At 44.3% G+C, this 19,703-nt stretch overlaps 1 protein-coding gene across 3 annotated transcripts in view; it reads left to right on the top strand.

Moving 5' to 3' along the window:
• Positions 1-17,902: 17,902 nt before the first annotated feature.
• Positions 17,903-19,703, top strand: part of CANX (calnexin) — a 33,929-nt gene continuing 32,128 nt past the window's right edge. For 2 of the 3 annotated variants that reach the window (XM_045057200.1, XM_045057209.1), the window contains exon 1: positions 17,903-18,075. The gene's annotated coding sequence lies outside the window, so the exon portion shown is untranslated. The remainder of the gene's footprint in view (positions 18,076-19,703) is intronic. The other variant, XM_003980647.5, reaches the window with a different exon arrangement.

Below are 19,703 nucleotides of genomic sequence, written 5' to 3'. Positions count from 1 at the left end.
ATAAGTCCCTAAAACAAACAATAAAACAAAAACAAGATAGTTTCTAGTGTCTGGGTGTCATGGGTCAGGTTCCCGGAAGCAGAGACTGAGATGAGAATTCTTGCTTAGTGATTTATTGGGGAAGTGCTTCCAGAAGAAGGGATGGGGGAAACAGGGCAGGGCGGGGCAACAAACTAAAGTAAGCAGGAGAGTGGCCTCAGTTGGAAACTAGTTTCAGCCCCATCCCATAAGTAACTGCATAAATTGCACAGTTAGGCCTCCTTACCACAAGAAAGCAAGTTTTTAACACCCTCTCCCTTCTCTCCTACCCTTCATTTCCCGTGATGTATTGGCCAGGGCAGCTGTGAGTTGTCAGCCAGCACTTAACGCATGTATGAGGTGGGTGCATCACCAGTAAAAGGGATCTTTGGGGCCCCAGCAGCATAGAGGAGAGAGGAAGAGGATAAATAGTAAAAATGAAAAGAGAGACGCCTGGCTGGCTCAGCTGATAGAGCATGCAACTCTTGGTCTTGGGCTCATGAGTTTGAGCCCCATGTTGAGGGTAGAGATAACTTAAATGTTAAAAAAAATAACTAAATGAGGGGTGCCTGGGTGGCTCAGTCAGTTGAGTGTCCGACTTCGGCTCAGGTCATGATCTCACTGTGAGTTCGAGCCCCACGTTGGGCTCTGTGCTGACAGCTCAGAGCCTGGAGCCTACTTCAGATTCTGTGTCTCCCCTCTCTCTGCCCCTCCGCTACTCATGCTCTGTCTCTCTCTGTCTCAGAAATAAATGAACATTAAAAAAAAATTTTTTTAAATAACTAAATGAATTTGATTGTGAGAGGCACCTGGGTAGCTCAGTCAGTTAAGTGTCTGACTTCAGCTCAGGTCACGATCTCACAGTTTGTGAGTTCGAGCCCCACTTCAGGCTTACTGCTGTCAGCCTGTCAGTGCAGAGCCCACTTCGGATCCTCTGTCCCCCTCTCTCTGCCCCTCCCCTACTTGTGCTCCCCCCAGAAAGAAAGAAAGAAAGAAAGAAAGAAAGAAAGAAAGAAAGAGTTTAATTGTGGTGCATACAATGGGGAAAAAAAAGGAAAAGAAAATAGAGAAATACAGAAAATGACCTGAGGACATGGTGTTCAGTAAAGGTACTTGACATCCATGCTAAGACCTAAATGATGAGGACATCTGAGCTACATGAAGATTGGGGGCTGGAGGCAGGGATGAGCTGGGCCTGTTTGAAGGACAAGCACCATGTGTTGGGAAAATGGAAGGTATTACCTGCCAAGCACGCCCAAGTTGACTGCCATCACCTAGCTTGGCGTTCCTGACCTCAAGGGCCTCTTCCACAGGCCTCCCCATTAATTCACCCTCCTGCATGGCCCTCCAGGGAGTTGGACCCAGCTCCAGAGAAGCTCACATCCTGGAGGAGAGCAAGCAGGTAGTGTCACCTCCTGGGAAAGTTTCTTCTTGAACAGTTTTATTAAGGTATAATTGACAATAAATGACATTTATTTATTTTAATTAAAAAAATTTTTTAATGTTTATTTATTCTCGAGACAAAGACAACATGAACAGGGGAGGGGCAGAGAGAGAGGGAGACAGAATCAGAAACAGGCTCCAGGCTCTGAGCATCAGCACAGAGCCCAACGCGGGGCTCGAACCCACGAACCGTGAGATCATGACCTGAGCCGAAGTCGGATGCTCAACCGACTGAGCCACCCAGGCACCCCTTATTTTAAATTTTTTAATGTTTATTTTTGAAAGAGAGAGAGACAGAGTGCAAGTGGGGAAGGGGCAGAGAGAGAAGGAGACACAGAATCTGAAGCAGGCTCCAGGCTCTGAGCTGTCAGCGCAGAACCCAACATGGGGCTTGAACTTACAAACCATGAGATCATGACCTGAGCTGAAGTTGGATGCTTAACGGACTAAGCCACCTAGGCGCCCCTCAAAGTAAAAGTTTTTAATTTTATAAAGTCCAGCTTATCAAGTTTCTTCTCTTGTTTCATTCTTTTTGTGTCCTATTTAAGAATTCTTTGCCAAAAAAAAAAAAGAATTCTTTGCCAAACCTAAGGTCACTAAGATTTTCTCCTCTGTTTTTTTCTGGAGGTTTTGTGGTTTTGGCTTTACATTTAGGTCTGTGCTACATTTTGAGTTAATTTTTGTGTACAGTGTGAGGTGAGAATTGATTTTTTTTCCATATAGATGTCAATTTGACCTAGCACCAATGATAGAAAGACTAGCCTTTCCTCCCTAGTTGCAGTCCCATCTCTTGTTGATCATGTGACTATGTCCAAATGTCTGTTTCTGGGCTCTCTGTTCTCTTCCATTGATCTTTATTCTTGTACCAATACCATATTTTCTTAATTATTATAGCTTAATTATTGTAAGTCTTCATATCTGGTAGTATATATCTTCCAACAATGTTCTTTAAAGATCGCTTTGGTTTTCTAGGTCCTTTGGAATTCTATATAATTGAATTTCCATCCTAATTTTAGAATTAGAATGTCAGTTTCCACAAATAAACCCTCATGCTCACTGTTCAAAGCTCTCTCTTCCTATCACGAGGACACTTGAGAGCTCAAATCAGCCCTCAGAAGGTTGTCTGATGGACATGGAATCAGAGCCCAGGAATATTTTAATCAAGCCAGTGATTCATTCCCTCTGTATCTCTCTCCAAATTGTGTCGATATTATTAAGGCTAATTTTCATTAGCAATCTCAGCATTTCATGCAGGTCATGGGTGGCCATGGTATACAGAAACTTTCAATTTCCCTTATTTCCTTACAAAAAAAGGGAAAGCTATAAAACCCAAGGAAGTCTTCTCTTTAAGTTTATTTATTTATTTTGAGAGAGAGACTGATAGAGAGCAGGGGAGAGGAAGAGAGAGAGGGAGAGAGAATCCCCAGAGAGGATCCCAAGAATCCCTATCAGACTGTTATCTCAGACCCCGACTCAGGGCTTGATCTCACAGTTCAAGAGTCTGATGCTTAACCAACTGAGTCACCCAGGGGCCCCGAATATGAACGTGTTTGATGGCTGTTGATACACATTAAGATCAGGAGGTTTTTTTCCCCCTGTGGCTCAATAACATATTCATTGTCTCACTTCTGAAACAAATATTACACTAAGGTAGAACTTAAAATTGAGCCCATATTCAGAAACATGTAGATTTTTCTGAAAGTTGAAAAGGTTTAAGTAATGTTTTTCCTAAAACAAATGGGCTTTAATACTTTTTTTTTTAACATTTATTCATTTTTCAGAGAGAGAGACAGAACATGAGTAGGGGAGGAGCAGAGAGGGAGACACAGAATCTGAAGCAGGCTACAGGCTCCCAGCTGTCAGCACAGAGCCCGACGCAGGGCTCAAAACCACGGGCTGCGAGATCATGACCTGAGCCAAAGTGGGCCGCTTAACTGACTGAGTCACCCAGGAGCCCCATGATACCTTTTATTTTTATTATTGTTTTTAATGTTTATTTTGAGAGTGTGCCCACACGCGTGCACAGGGGAAGGGCAGAGAGAGGAGGGGGAGGGGCAGAGAGAGAGGGAGAGAGAATCTAGGTAGGCTCCATGCTGTCAGCACATAGCCCAGCTCAGAGGTTCATCTCAGGAACCATGAGATCATGACCTGAGCCAAAATCAAGAGTCAGATGTTCAACCAATTGAGCCACCAAGGCACCCTAAAACCCAAGGAAATTTTTACTTGATTATTTAAATGGGAGAAGTTTAGGTAAATGAGGAACAATTAACATGTTAACTCCTTTCACAAGCAGACCTTGATTTTGAGGAAATGTCATGAAAACTGCAGAATTTAAGGTCCACAATAAAAAAAAACATTGCTTCCTGGCTTTTTTAGGGAACTCAGTGCCCATGTCATCCCTGAAAAGACCAGACCTGGAGCCCCCAAGGAAAGGAGTGCTAGGTACCAACACGTCTGAGTTTAAGGACATAAAGTTCATTCTAAGGGCACAAAGGAATGGAGAAGAGGACCTAAAAAATGAATTTTTGTTTCCTCACACCACAGGCAAATGCCACAGTGGCTGTGAATGTCAGTGAATCCCTTCTCTTGGCAACTGAGAAGAATACTCCCAAAACCAAGGACACAAACTCTTGTTTTCAGCCCTGTGGCTATTTCACTTGGTTCCTGAGATAACTCTGTTAGTGTGACATTTGCCCTTCCCCAAAACAATGAGGCGTTCTCTGTGCCAACATACCGTACAAAAAAAGAATTCTGCATCTGTATAAAACTTGATAAAAGTCATTCAGATGGTACAGAACACAAGAACACCATTATAAAGAATGCACAAGCTTCATTTGGCACCTCCATTTTTGTATATTTGGTTATTTGCTCCCTTTTCTGCAAGGTGACTTTTTATGGAAGAGCAAATTAAGCAGGAAAGAATGCCCATCTGCTCTGTGGCTTATCCTTCCCTTGGGCTTTTTCATTTTTTTTTTTTTAATCTTTATTTATTTTTGAGAGGGAGTGCATGAGCAGGGGAGGGGCAGATGGAGGGGAGGACAGAGGATCCAAAACACGCTCTGTGCTGACAGCAGAGAGCCCAACGCAGGGCTCAACCCCACAAACCGTGAGATCATGACCTGAAGTTGGACGCTTAACTGACTGAGCCACCCAGGCGCCCCGGGCTTTTTCTTCTTTAGTTTCTTCACTCGTCCTCTTGAGCTTGGTGGTGACAGCTGTGGGGTGGGGTGTAGCACGCAGGGCAGGCCAGGGTAGTGGTTTAAAGGTGACTATACTCCTGCCCTCTTTCCCATGCTGCTCTGAAGCCATTGTGCCTTAAAATTAGTCTCATCCATGGTCTTTGTTTTTGTTTTCAAGATTTATTTTCGAAAGAGAGAGAGAGAGAGAGTGAGCAGGGGAGGGGCAGAGAGAGAAGGAGACACAGAATCTGAAGCAGACTCCAGGCTCTGAGCTGTCAGCACGGAGCCCCATGCGGGGCTTGAAACCACAAACTGTGAGATCAAGACCTGAGCCAAAACCAAGAGTTGGACACAACTGACTGAGCCACCCAGGCACGCCATCACGCATGTTCTTTGGAATCTGCAAGTCCTCTATATGAAAAAATGTTTGAATTTTCTGTTTTAATAAAAAAAACTGGAAAAATGCTAATGCATGTTCTATCTGCTCTAGATAACTGCATTGTAACCAGGAAGCACCACCAAACCTGAGTCTGCATCTAGGCCTGAGTGGAGGAGGCTAAGGAGTGGGCAAGGCAAGCAGGCAGACATGGGAACGCTGAGCTCCGCTGGGGAGTGGGAGATATCAAAGTCTTTCTGAAGAGTCATAAGTAGGCTGAGAATGTGCATCATATCATTGCACAGAACATGTGCCAGCTGAGCTTTATTTAAAACATCTGTCTTGAGGGCACTTGGGACCAGATCACAGGCCACATAGTGCTTATTTTCAGCAGAAAAAAAAAAAAAACATTTTTTGTTGTCCTATTTAAATGTTAATTTGAGGGGGCGCCTGGGTAGCTCAGTTGGTTGAGTGTCCAACTCTTGATCTCAGCTCAGGTCATGATCTCATGTTCCTAAGTTTGCGCCCTGCTTCGGGCTCTGTGCTGACAGCATGGAGCCTAGGGCTCACTTCATATTTGTCAGGAGGCCCTAAGCATTCTATTATAAGCAAGAGGTGTTCCTTCTCTTCTGTTGGTATCATGAAATAATAGAAAATGTATATACTGTCTGTACCCCACCCCCCAAATTCCTGACACAGGACTTCTAAAAACCTTCTAGGGGCACTTGGGTGGCTCAGTTGGTTAAGCGTCTGACTCGACATTGACTCAGGTCACGATCTCACAGTTCATGAGTTCAAGCCCCACATCGGGCTCCTTGCTGACAGCTGCAGAGCCTATGTGGGATTCTCTCTCCTCTCTCTCTGCCCCTCCCCTACTCATGTTCTCTCTCTCTCTCTCTCTCTCTCTCTCTCTCAAATAAATAAACATTAAAAAAATAATAAAACCCTTTTAATTTCCTAAGTGATAAGAGTACCACTAAGTATGCTTTGCTCTAATATTTGGTCTTTGACCCTTATTTTTAAAATTTATTTAATTAAGAACATTTTTTTATTTGAGAGAGAGTGTGTGCATGCATGCATGCATGTGAGTGGGGCAGAGGGGGGCAGAGGGAGAGAGAGAGAGAATCTTAAGCAGTCTGCCTGCTCAGTGTGGAGCCTGACCTGGGGCTCGATCCCAGGATTATGGGATCATGACCTAAGCTGAAATCAAGAGTTGGACGCTTAAACCTCTGAGCCACGAGGTACCCTGACCCTTATTCTTGATACAGAGTTTCCAAATCCCTTGAAATTTCCTGGTAATAGCAATGTCTTTTGTTCTACTGAGATGACTCTTGGTGGGCCCCTGTATGGAGGCTGGTCACCAGAAAGACCAAGCCATGATTAGAAGCTTGGAATTTTCAGCTGCATCGCCATTCTCCAGAAAGGGAAGAAGGGCTGGAAATGGAGTTAATGATGGATCATGCCTACGTGATGAAACCTCTATAAAAATCCCCAAAATGTGGGATTCAGGTTGGTGAACTCATTCATGTGCCAGAAGGATGACTCCCCCACAATGGCATAGGATGGAAATGCCTTTGCTCTGAGCCCTCCTAGACCTCAGCCAATGTATCCTTTCATCTGGTTGTTCATCTATATCCTTCATCATATCCTTTAATAAGCTGGTAAACATAAATAAGGGTTTCCCTGAGTTCTGGGAGCTGTTCTAGCAAATAACCAAATCCAAGGGGAGGGGATCATGAGAACCCCTGATCTGGAGCCAAGTTGGAGAGGCATTGTGGGTAACCTGGGGACCTACTCCTTGTGATTGGCATCTGAAGTGTGGTCAGTCTCATGGACTGAGCCCTTAACCGGTGGGATCTGACAGTAGCGATCTCCAGGTAGATGATGTCAGAATTGAATTAAATGGTAGGACAGCCAGCTAATGTCGCAGAATTGTGTGGTATGGGGAAAACTCCCACACATCTAGTGTCAGAAGTAGGAGCATGGTAGTGGTGTGAGTAAAGAGGAAACATAGGAGAGAGTAGGGGTTGTTTTTATTTTAAAAGTTTATTTATTGGGACACCTGGGTGGCTGAGTTGGTTGAGTGTCAGGTCATGATCTCGCAGTTCATGGGTTTGAGCCCCATATCAGACTCACTGCTGTCAGCCTGTCAGTGTGGAAGAGGCTTCAGATCCTTTGTCCTCCCTCTCTGTCCCTATCCCCTGCTTGTGCTCTCCAAAAAAAAAAAAAAAAAAAAAAGTTTATTTATTAATTTTATTATTTTATTTTAAAAAGCTTAATTTTTTTTAAGTTTAATTATTTACTCTGAGAGAAAGAGAGCATGAGCAGGGGTGGGGCAGAGAGAGGGAGAGAGGGAGAATCCCAACCAGTCTCAGCACTGCCAGCATAGAGCCTAACGCAGGGCTCAAACTCACCAACCATGCGATCATGACCTGAGCCGAAATCGAGAGTCAGATGCTTAACCTACTGAGCCACCCAGGCGCATTATTTTTTAATGTTTATTTTTGAAAGAGAGACAGCACACGTGCAGGAGTGGGGGGAGGGGCAGGGAGAGAAGGAGACAGAGAATCTGAAGTGGGCTCCATGCTGACAGCAGAGAGCCTGATGTAGGGCTCAGACTCAGGAACTTTGAGATCATGGCCTGAGCCGAAGTCAAGAGCTTAACCGACTGAGCCATCCATGTGCCCCAAAGGTCTATCTATTTTTAAGTAACCTCTACACCCATGGCTTGCACTCATGACCCTGAGATCAAGAGTCACATACTCTTTCAACTGAGCCGGCTGGGCACCTCTAGGTTTTTTTTCTTTATACTTTATTAATTTCTATTTTTTCTTTTTAAAACTTTGTTGTTTTTATTTTTCAATGGCTTATAACTATTTTGAATCTCAGATGTCTAACCATCTGATTCTGATGTAATCTTCTGGGGTTGCAGTTGGGCACTGGGATTTGAAAAGATGCCCAAGTGATTCCAATGTGCAGACAAGGCAAATGTCCCTTGCAATGTAGAACATAGAGACCAACACAAGCAAACAGAAATAAACAAATGTCTGGAGAAGACATACAGAGGAAAAAATATTCAACTAAAAGTCTATGAGGGTGGCATTCCGGTGAAGTGAGGAGATCAGCAAATTCTCTCCCCCACCAAACAGTGATAAAACTGGAGGGAAAAAAAACAGAATAAGAACCCAGAAATGGACCCACAAACGTATGGCCAACTAATCTTTGACAAAGCAGGAAAGAATATTCAATGGAATAAAGACAGTCTCTTCAGCAAGTGGTGGGAAAACTGGACAGTGACAGGCAGAAGAATGAACCTGGACCACTTTCTTACACCATACACAAAAACAAACTCAAAATGAATGAAAGACCTAAATGTAAGACAGGAAGCTATCAAAATCCTCAAGGAGACAGCAGGCAAAAACCTCTTTTGACCTAAGCCGCAGCAACAATTTACTCAACACATCTCCAGAGGCAAGGGAAACAAGAGCAAAAATGAACTATTGGGACCTCTTCAAAGTAAAAGCTTCTGCACAGCGAAGGAAACAATCAGCAAAACTAAAAGGCAAGTGACGGAATGGGAGAAGAAACTTGCAAACGACATATCAGATAAAGGGTTAGTATCCAAGATCTATAAAGAACTTATCAAACTCAACACCCAAAAAACAAATAATCCAGTGAAGAAATGGGCAAAAGACATGAATAGACACTTCTCCAAAGAAGACATCCGGATGGCCAATCGACACATGAAAAAATGCGCAGCATCGCTCATCATCCAGGAAATACAAATCAAAACCACAATGAGATACCACCTTACGCCTGTCAGAATGACTCACATTAACAACTCAGGCAACAATAGATGTTGGCTAGGATACGGAGAGAGAGGACCTCTTTTGTATTGCTGGTGGGAATGCAAACTGGTGCAGCCACTCTGGAAAACTGTATGGAGGTTTCTCAAAAAGTTAAAAATGCAACTACCCTATAACCCAGCAATTGTACTACTAGGTATTTATCCAAGGGATACAGGTATGCTGTTTCAAAGGGGCACATGCACCCCAATGTTTATAACAGCACTATCAACAATAGCCAAAGTATGGAAAGAGCTCAAATGTCCATTGATGGATGAATGGATAAAGAAGATGTGGTATATATATGCAATGGAGTATTACTCAGCAATCAAAAAGAATGAAATCTTGCCATTTTCAACTATGTGGAGGGTATTATGCTAAGTGAAATTAGTCAGAGAAAGACAAATATCATATGACTACACTCATATGAGGACTTTAAGGCACAGAACAGATGAACACAAGGGAAGGAAAAATAATATAAAAACAGGGAAGGGGACAAAATATAGGAGACTTATATGGAGAACAAACAGAGGGTCACTGGAGGGTTGTGGGAGGGGGGATGGGCTAAATGGGGAAGGGGCATTAAGGAATCTACTCCGGAAATCATTGTTGCACTATATGCTAACTTGGATGTAAATTTAAAAAATAAATAAAAAATTTAAATAAATTTAAACAATAACTGGAGAAAAAAAAGAAATCTAAAAAACCAGTTAGGGTTCTGGAAATTGACCAAAAGCAAATGAGAAATTGAAAAGAATTTATCCATGAAAAGCCACCGAACTCTGGGTGAGAACAGTAAGAGTCTGTGGCACTCTGGCCTGGGGCTGCTCACATTCCCCCACACTTGTCAGCTCGGCAGCAGCCCATGACTGGTCAGGCTATGCCATCCAACAGCTTCACTGCCAGAGGGGGCTCACTGGATTTGGAACAAACCACAGCAAGACACTACCGCACACCCACGAGAACGGCTATAATAAAAAAGACAGACAATAGCACATGTTGGCAATGATGTGAAGAACTGAAGCCCTCCTACATGGGACTGTGAAAAAGAACAGCTACTTTGGAAAGCAATTTGGCAATTTCTTCAAAAGTTCAGTATACATTTACCACTTAAGCTAGCAGTTCTATGTAGTACCCAAGAGAAAAAGAAATGTGTGTATAAAAACTTATATACAAACATTCATGGCAGCATTACTCATTATAGCTCAAACCTGGAAGAAATCTAAATGCACAGGAACTGTTCGACGGAGAGACAAAAGGTGGTATATCCATGCAATGGAATATTATTCAGCAATGAAAAGGAATGAATTCCTGATACACGCTACTAGGCAAATGAACTGCAAAAACATTATGCTATGAGAAAGAAGTCAGATACAAAAAAACTACATGTTGTGTGATTCCACTTGTATGAAATATCTTGAAAAGGGAAATCAATAGAGGGAGAAAGCAGTTCAGTGGCTACCTGGGGTTGGCTGGGCAAACAGGCACAAGGGCAGTTTTTGGTGGCTGAGATATCCTAAAATTGGATTATGATAGTGGTTTTATAATTCTATAAATTTACTAAAAATCATTTATTTACATTGGATAATCTTTATGGTGTGTGAATTATACTTCAATCAAGTTTTAAAAAATAATGTAAAGGTAGAATAAAGACATTTTTACTTTTTTCATTTATTATTTTTTATATGACTTACAATTTTTTAACGTTTATTTATTTTTGAGAGACAGAGACAGAGCATGAGTGGGAGAGAGGCAGAGAAAGAGGGAGACACAGAATCCCAAGCAAGCTCCTGGCTCTGAGCTGTCAGGACAGAGCTTGACATGGGGCTCAAACTCATGAGCCGTGAGATCATGACCTGAGCCAAAGTCAGACACTCAACTGACTAAGCCACCCAGGTGCCCCTATAAGACATTTTTGATGTGCAAGATTTCAACAAAACTTTACCTCACAGTCTTTCTCAGGAGGCAACAGGAAGATGAAAGTACGAATTGTGGTAGTAACCCAAGAAAAAATGAAGATGTTAGGTTAGTAAGAGAACATTAAAACATACATCTGTACAAAGAGCCCATAGCCATTTAGACACTCTAGCCCCAAATTGGAAACAGCCCACGTGTCTGTTACTTGGTGAGTGGATAAATGAACTGTGGCATGCTCATACAATGGAATACTACTCAGCAATTAAAAGGAACAAAGTAGTGATAAATGTTAACTGTATACATGAAGATCTCAAGACAATCTGTTGAGTGAAAGAAGCCGGACACAAAACACTATATACCATATGATTCTATTTATATGAAGCTCTAGAAAAGACAAGTCTATAGTAACTGAAATCAAATCAGCTTTTGCCTGAAGCTGGTGTAGGGATGGACTGGGAATAGGTACGCGGGAAAGGTAGTATAGTAAAAAATTAGTGCTTGTTCTGGATTCCTGGTGCAGAGCTCCTAAAACCCTTGGAGCTTCCTGAGTGATAGGAGTGTCTTTTGTTATTCATAATAACCCCTTAATAATCCTCATAACCACACCTGAGGTTATGCTAATATGGTGATTATTGGTGGACCCCTAGACAGCTTCAGGTTAGAGGCTGGTTGCTAGAAGAACCAAACCAAGAGATTAGAGGGTAGGAATTTTCTTCTTAATTTTTTTTTTAAGTTTATTTGAGTGCATGCGCATGCGAGAAAGCGCGTGCACGTGTGCATAAGTGGACGAGGGGCAGAGAGAGAGGGAGACAGATTATCCCAAGCAGGCTCTGCACCGTCAGCACAGAGCCTGATGTGGGGCTTGGTCCCATTAAACGTGAGATCATGATCTGAGCCAAAATCAAGAGTCAGACGCTTAACCAACTGAGCCACCCAGGGGCCCCAAGGGTTGGAATTTTCAACTCCACTCTGGACCTCTAGGAAGGGAAGAAGGACTGGAGATCGAGTGCAGTCACCGATGGTCAATGATTTCAATAATCATGCCTGTGTTTTGGGACCTCCATAAAAAACCTTAAGTAATGGTGTTCAGAGTGCTTGTGGCTAGGTTAACACATCCAAGGGCAGGGGGTTTGGCATGCCTAGAGGGAGCTTCCCCTAGAGAGAGCATGGAAACTCCACACACACCCTATCTCTCCATACTTTGTCCCCTGTATCTCCTCCATTTGGCTGTGCCTGAATTGAATCCTTTTTACTAAACCAGTAGTAGTACTGGGGACACCTGGCTGGCTCAGCCAGAAGAACAGGTAACTCTCCATCTCAGAATCGAGAGTTTGAGCCCCCATATTGGGTGTAGAGATTCCAAAAACAAAACAAAACAAAACAAAACAACTTTAAAAAATGCTGTCCTGAGTTCTGTGGATTGTTCTAGTGAATTATTGAACCTGAGCAAGGAGTGATCATGGGAACCCCTAAATTTGTTTTTTTTTAATATATGAAATTTATTGTCAAATTGGTTTCCATACAACACCCAGTGCTCATCCCAAAAGGTGCCCTCCTCAATACCCATCACCCACCCTCCCCTCCCTCCCACCCCCCATCAACTCTCAGTTTGTTCTCAGTTTTTAACAGTCTCTTATGTTTTGGCTATCTCCCACTCTAACCTCTTTTTTTTTTTTTTCTTCCCTTCCCCCATGGGTTTCTGTTAAGTTTCTCAGGATCCACATAAGAGTGAAACCATATGGTATCTGTCTTTCTCTGTATGGCTTATTTCACTTAGCATCACACTCTCCAGTTCCATCCACGTTGCTACAAAAGGCCATATTTCATTCTTTCTCATTGCCACGTAGTATTCCATTGTGTATATAAACCACAATTTCTTTATCCATTCATCAGTGGATGGACATTTAGGCTCTTTCCATAATTTGGCTATTGTTGAGAGTGCTGCTATAAACATTGGGGTACAAGTGCCCCTAGGCATCAGTACTCCTGTATCCCTTGGATAAATTCCTAGCAGTGTTATTGCTGGGTCATAGGGTAGGTCTATTTTTAATTTTCTGAGGAACCTCCACACTGCTTTCCAGAGTGGCTGCACCAATTTGCATTCCCACCAACAGTGCAAGAGGGTTCCCGTTTCTCCACATCCTCTCCAGCATCTATAGTCTCCTGATTTGTTCATTTTGGCCACTCTGACTGGCGTGAGGTGATATCTGAGTGTGGTTTTGATTTGTATTTCCCTGATGAGGAGCGACGTTGAACATCTTTTCATGTGCCTATTGGCCATCCGGATGTCTTCTTTAGAGAAGTGTCTTTTCATGTTTTCTGCCCATTTCTTCACTGGGTTATTTGTTTTTCGGGTGTGAAGTTTGGTGAGCTCTTTATAGATTTTGGATACTAGCCCTTTGTCCGATATGTCATTTGCAAATATCTTTTCCCATTCCGTTGGTTGCCTTTTAGTTTTGTTGGTTGTTTCCTTTGCTGTGCAGAAGCTTTTTATCTTCATAAGGTCCCAGTAATTCACTTTTGCTTTTAATTCCCTTGCCTTTGGGGATGTGTCGAGTAAGAGATTGCTATGGCTGAGGTCAGAGAGGTCTTTTCCTGCTTTCTCCTCTAAGGTTTTGATGGAAACCCCTAAATTTGTAGCCAACCAGGCAGACATGTGGCAGTCTGGGCACCCTATTTACAGCTGGCATCTGAAATGGGGGCAGTCTTGTGGGACTGAACCCTTAAACCTGTGAAGTCTGACACTAACTCTGGGTAGTTGATGTCAGAATTGAATTGAATTGACTGAAGTGTTGTCAGAAAAAGACATCACAATTAGTGTCAGAAGAGGGCACCCCACATTTGGTTTAAGGGGAAAAGAAAAAGCTTCAGAGGAACCTTTTGAGGTAATGGAAATGTTCTAGATCTCCACTATGATAGTAGTTACATGGTTCTGTACATTTCTCAAAATCACGAAACTGTACAATAAAGTTGAATTTTAATTTTTTATTTATTTTCAATATATTTCTTTTGAGAGAGAGTGCACAAGCGGGGGAGAGGCGGCGGGGTTGGGGTGGGCAGAGACAGAATCCTAAGCGGGCTCCACACTGTCAGTGCAGAGCCTGATGCAGGGCTCGAACTCATGAAACTGTGAGATCATGACCTCAGCAGAAATTGAGAGTCAGAGGCTCAACCAACTGAGCCACTCAGGCACCCCAGTACTTTTTTTTCTTTTCATTTTTTTTAATGTTTATTTATTTGTGAAGGAGAGAGAGGGAGACACAGAATCCGAAGCAGGCTCTAGCCTCTGAGCTGTCAGCACAGAGTCAATGTGGGGCTCGAACTCTCAAACTGCAAGATCATGACTAGAGCTGAAGTCGGACTGAGCCACCCAGACACCCCACTTTTTTTTTAAAGTAAACTCTACGCCCAACGTGGGACTTGAACTCATGACTGGCAGATCAAGAGTGGCATGCACTATGGGCTTAGTCAGCCAGGCACTCTATTTATGTACTTTTTTTCCCTTCTCAATTTGACACTGCTAGATTAGTGTAGGTGCACAGAAATGATCATTACTAGCCTAACCAGCAAGACAGAACAGGATGGGAATGGAGAGTGCTCCTTCTGGCTATGTGCCCCCTTTCTCTTTCCGGCAAAGGAAGGTGGGGGTAAGCAAGGGTGAGGGCGGCTTCGCAGGTAAGGTGGAGAGGCAAGTTAAGTCATAAGAAGCACAGAAGGACAGAAGTTTTCAACAATTTTGTTTATGGTGCGTTTGAAACATATTTTTTATTTTTATTTTTAGCTGTTTTAAGTTTTAGAGAGAGACTGTGAGCTGGGTGGGGAGCAGAGGGAGAAGGAGAGAGAGAATCCTAAGCAGGTTCCACACTGTCAGTGCAGAGCCCCACTGGCGGCGCTCGATTTCAGGAACCATGAGATCATGACGTGAGCTGAAATAAAGAGTCGGACGCTTAACTGACTGAGCCACCCAAGTGCCTCATAAACATATATTTTATTTATTTTTATTTTTATTATTTTTAAAACTTTTTTTTAATGCTTATTTTTGGGAGAGAGAGAGAGGACAGAGCATGCATGAGCAGGGGAGGGGCAGAGAGAGAGAGGGAAACACAGAATTCGAAGCAGGCTCTAGGCTCTGAGCTGTCAGCACAGAGCCCCACGCGGGGCTCGAACTCGCGAACTGCGAGATCATGACCTGGGCCGAAGTCTGATGCTCAACCAACTGAGCCACCCAGGCTCCCCAAACATATATTTTATTTTTAAAAATGAAACACAAAAAGCAGACTTTTATGTGATTTTTTAAGAAGTTCTATACCCATTGTGGGGCTTGAACTCACAACCCCGAGATCAAGCGTCACATGCTGTACCGACTGAGCCAGCCAGGCACCCACATTTATATGATTCTTTTTTGAAAACTAATATACATATGTTATTTAAAAGCTTCCTTTTTAGGGCGCCTGGATGGCTCAGTCGGTTAAGCGTCTCACTTTGGCTCAGGTCATGATCTCGCGGTTGGTGAGTTCAAGCCCCACGAGTTAAAGCCCCACGAGTTCAAGCCCCATGTTGGGGTCTGCTGATAGCTCGGATCCTGGAGCCTGGTTCAGATTCTGTGGCTCCCTCTCTGCTCCTCCCTGGCTTGGGCTCTGTCTCTGTCTCTCTCTGTGTCAAAAATAAATTAACATTAAAACAATTAAAATAAAAATAAAAGCTTCCTTTTCACCTTTCATTTGTGGGACCATATATTGGCATATGAAGTACATGAGCCTTAAGTCAGAAAATGAATGGATCCACAAGTGTTATGGAAAGATCAACAAGGAGCAAATTACCCTGACAGATAACACTTGGATTGCTCCATCTCTTGGTAAATATGGCATCATCTGCTTGGCAGACTCTGATTTGGGTGATCTATATACTGTTGGAAAACACTTCAAAGAAGCAAACAATTCCTTGTCGCCCTTCAAATTATCTTCTTCATGAGTGGGATGAAGAGAAAGACCACCCACTTTGTAGAAGATGGAGATGTTGGCAACAGGGATGACCAGATTGGCAAACTTAGTAGGATGAACTGAGGTGTCTACAATGATGATTTGTGTAATCTGGTCAGTTAATCAATAGTGACTGCTTTCAAATTGGGAAAAAAATCTCATTCCTCAGTGTTTTGCCCTTTGCTTCATCCTTTGAAGAACATTAGGCTTTGGAAAAAAAAAAAAATCCACATCAGGACTCTTAGCAGGATCTCCTGTCCCGCTCTGTCTTGGGCCCAGACAGGATCCTCAGGCTCAGCCAAGCTTGAATTCCCTCTTCTGAGGGCCTTTACAGTTCATCTCCAGTCACCCAAGCTCAGACTTTCAGCGTTAGCTTTGATTCTTCTCTTTCCCTAGCCTCCTGAGTCCACTGGGCCATTTTTCAGCATTAACATTAAATGCTTGGGGTGCCTGGGTGGCTCAGTGGGTTAAGCGTCTGAATCTTGATTTTCAGGTCCTGATCTCACAGCTCCTGAGCTCAAGCCCTGTGTCAGTCTCCTTGATGACAGCGTGGAGCCTGCTTGGGATTCTCTCTCTCTCTCTCTCTCTCTCAAGATAAATAAATAAACATTAAAACAAACAAACATTCCGGGTGCCTGGGTGGCGCAGTCGGTTAAGCGTCCGACTTCAGCCAGGTCACGATCTCGCGGTCCGGGAGTTCGAGCCCCGCGTCAGGCTCTGGGCTGATGGCTCAGAGCCTGGAGCCTGTTTCCGATTCTGTGTCTCCCTCTCTCTCTGCCCCTCCCCCGTTCATGCTCTGTCTCTCTCTGTCCCAAAAAAAATAATTAAAAAAAAAAAAGAAAGTTTATAAAACAAACAAACATTCAATGCTCATGTTTCTACACACCCTGCCATTCCCTAATCCTGCTCTTAAATCAACGGCAAAAATTGGTTTCCCAACTGGCCTCATAGTCTTTCAGATCTCCCTGGAATCATACTAAATCTAAAATCCAGATCTAAAACCTAAACCATCTCCCTGCACACTCCTTTTTTGAAAAAAATTTTTAGTGTTTATTTATTTTTGAGAGAGAGACAGAGCACAAATTATAATTTATATTATAAAATTCTCTTACATAGATTTGGGGGGTGAAGAATTGGAGAATGTTAAGTTTATGCAAACACCAAACTCTGACCCTTCTCTTCTCCTTAAAAGTGGCAAGAGGAAATAATGCTGGTTCTTGGGATAGGTGATACATCTACTGATTCCAATTTTTTTCCATCCTAAGATTCAGCCTTTGGGTATCCAAACAAATGGAAGTCAGAGACCAGGACCCAAAAAGGTCTAGGAAAGCCATTGGCCATTTCCATTTCTTCAACATATTAAAGTGGGTTATAAAAATTGTGGTGTGTCTGAAATCTTTCCATTGCACTATCCTTTTCTCTCAATCCTGCCGTCAGTCTCTGTGCCTTTATGTTTAATCTTATTTAAGGAAACATCACAAACTGAAAGTGGAAATAACCTTGGATTATAGTATTCTGGACTGTGTGTTGGGTAAGGAGGCGGCCGCAGGCTGCTGCGCCCAGAGAGATGACTCTGCAGGAACGGTGGTGCCTGGTTACCCAGAGCTGTGCAGTCAACTTCAGGCCGGGCCAAAGAAGCCGGTGAGGGGTTCCATCTGATCCCCGCACATGCTGCCTCTGGGAACTGGCCCTTCCCAAAGGCTCAGCCGATCTCCCACTCCTTCTGCCGGCTGTCATTTGCCCCCTAAGCAAAGTGAACGGGATGCCCATCCTGGGTTCTAGGTCCAGGCACCGGCGGGGAAGAAGCCAAAGATACGGGAATGAAACATCGGGCAACTGGCCCACTAAGGCACCAGGACAACCGGGCGCGGGAACGCGTGCCAGACCGGCCCCGCCCCAGGGTGCGCGCGCCCGAGGTTCCCTATTCCGCTGCTGTTCCTCCCCCTTCTCTCCCACCCAACCAACAGCCACTTCCTGCCTCACTCCTAGCCAATCCCCACACTCCACGAAGAATAGCCCTAGGGGGCGTATGGGAAGGTGCCTAGAGCGATGGCCTCACCGACCAACCGAACCCTGGAGCTTGCGCGGGGGGGCGGGACTTGGTGCCGTCCGTAGCTACTCAGGAGCGAGGGGCGGACGCAGGGCCGGGCTTTGCGCGGTGGGGCTCGCTCGCGCGGCAGCAGCGGTAGCCGAGGCCTCTTGGTTCTGCGGCACGTGACGGTCGGGCCGTTTCTGCCGCTGTCTCCACTGCAGCGCGGGGCCAGGTGTGCGGGCGGGTGGAGGCGCGGGCGCCGCCGGCGGTCCCCGTAAAACTCGAGGTGAGACAGGAGGCCTGCGCGTGTCCTCCGGCCTATGAGGACCTCGGGGGGCCCGGGTGCGCGGTGCGGCGCCGAAGGGCCGGGCGTGGCCGGGGCCGAGGGGGTCGGGCTGGGTTTCTAGGGCCCAGGCCTCGGCAGACGCGCTAGTCGTGAGGGACGAGGCCCTAACCGGGGCCGCTTGGTTTGGGGAGCCAGGCTGAGGCCGCGCTGCCGGGGTCGGGAGGCGTGGCAGGTGCCCTGAAGCCTCCCTTGACCTCTGGGTAGCCAACTTCTTCCTATGGCTTTGCTTCTAGGGCTTTCTAAGGCCTTTCCTGGCTACCTGGGAAACCGCGGGGTGGGTTGGAATAGCCGGTAAAGGTCTGGGGTGGGATCAGGCCTAGTCGGTACTCCTAGCAGTGGGAAAATGTAGTACCAGAACGAGAGAGAATGTTTAGGATTAGCATTACAGGTTCAATACTGGAAAATAAAGCCGCAAAGCGAAGACTGAACCCTAGCACCCCGAAGACTATGGAGAATGTGCTAGAACACGCCGTGGTTGAAGAACTTCAGTCTTAACATACACACCTATTTGGGGGTGGGGAGTAATCCAGTCGGAAATTCACCGGACATTAAAAGCAGGAAAGCCCCTGCTTTTAATTAGGGTAGGTTGTATTATAGTGGAGGAAACTGAGACCCAGAGGTATGAAATGACTGGCCCAAGGTCATGCCATTAATTTTATGATCACGTTTGGGATTATAGTTGAGGGCAGGGCAGTTTTGGTGTAGTGCTTAAGGTTAAGGCCCTGGTTCAAGTCTTTTATGGACCATTTGCTGCTGTGTGAACTTGGGCAATTTACTTACCCTTTGTGCCCCAGTTCTCCCCAAATAATGGGCATAATAGTACCTGATGGAGTCGTTAGAGTTAAATTGAGATGTGTGTAAAATAAGACAGAGAAGACACATTGATAACCCTGTATTAACTGCCAGATAAATAATGATTGCAATAAATTATTATAGTCGGAATGCTGTTGGTCCACTACACTGACATCCTGCTGTTTGAATTGGTTAAGTCCTGTTTCCCAGTACCTGAAGTTACATTTTTAGCAATGGGGTGGGGGGGGGGGGGAGAACTGGATCTAGAGAGTTAACTGCAGGGTATGGCACAAGTGAATGGTGGTTGAGGGAAGTTAAACTGAGGACTAAGGTGAGCCAAGGTTAAGTCTCTTTACCTCTAATTTAGGAAATGGAACATTTTAATTTTTTAACGAGTAGAGGTTTTTTGGGTTTTGTTGCTGGTTGTTTTTAAGGGAAGAATTGTATTGATTTTTGAAATCATTCTGTATCTTAGCTCTTCAGCATTAAAAAAATTTTTTTTGAGGGTCTTGAATAGAATCACTGCCATGTTGTACACTTGCTGTAATTGTACTTAGAGTGGACTTGGAACAGAGGTAAAGCACTGTGTGGGAGTTCTCCTTTGCACCAGCCAGGGTACATAAGCCAACAAGCCTAGTGACTGGATCATGAGAAGCCCAGAGTGAACTGTGTGTTGGAGTGAATGTGCCCCACAACAACAGATTTTCTGACCTATCTGAAAATGGGTGTTCTCATCCGTCTCCACCTAACTTATCTTAACAGGACAGACAGTTCAA

The sequence above is a fragment of the Felis catus genome, chromosome A1 (assembly GCF_018350175.1).
Source record: "Felis catus isolate Fca126 chromosome A1, F.catus_Fca126_mat1.0, whole genome shotgun sequence".
In the NCBI taxonomy this organism is placed as follows: Eukaryota; Metazoa; Chordata; class Mammalia; order Carnivora; family Felidae; genus Felis; species Felis catus.
Note: the sequence above shows the minus strand (reverse complement) of the source record. Positions and strands in the feature narration are given on the sequence as shown.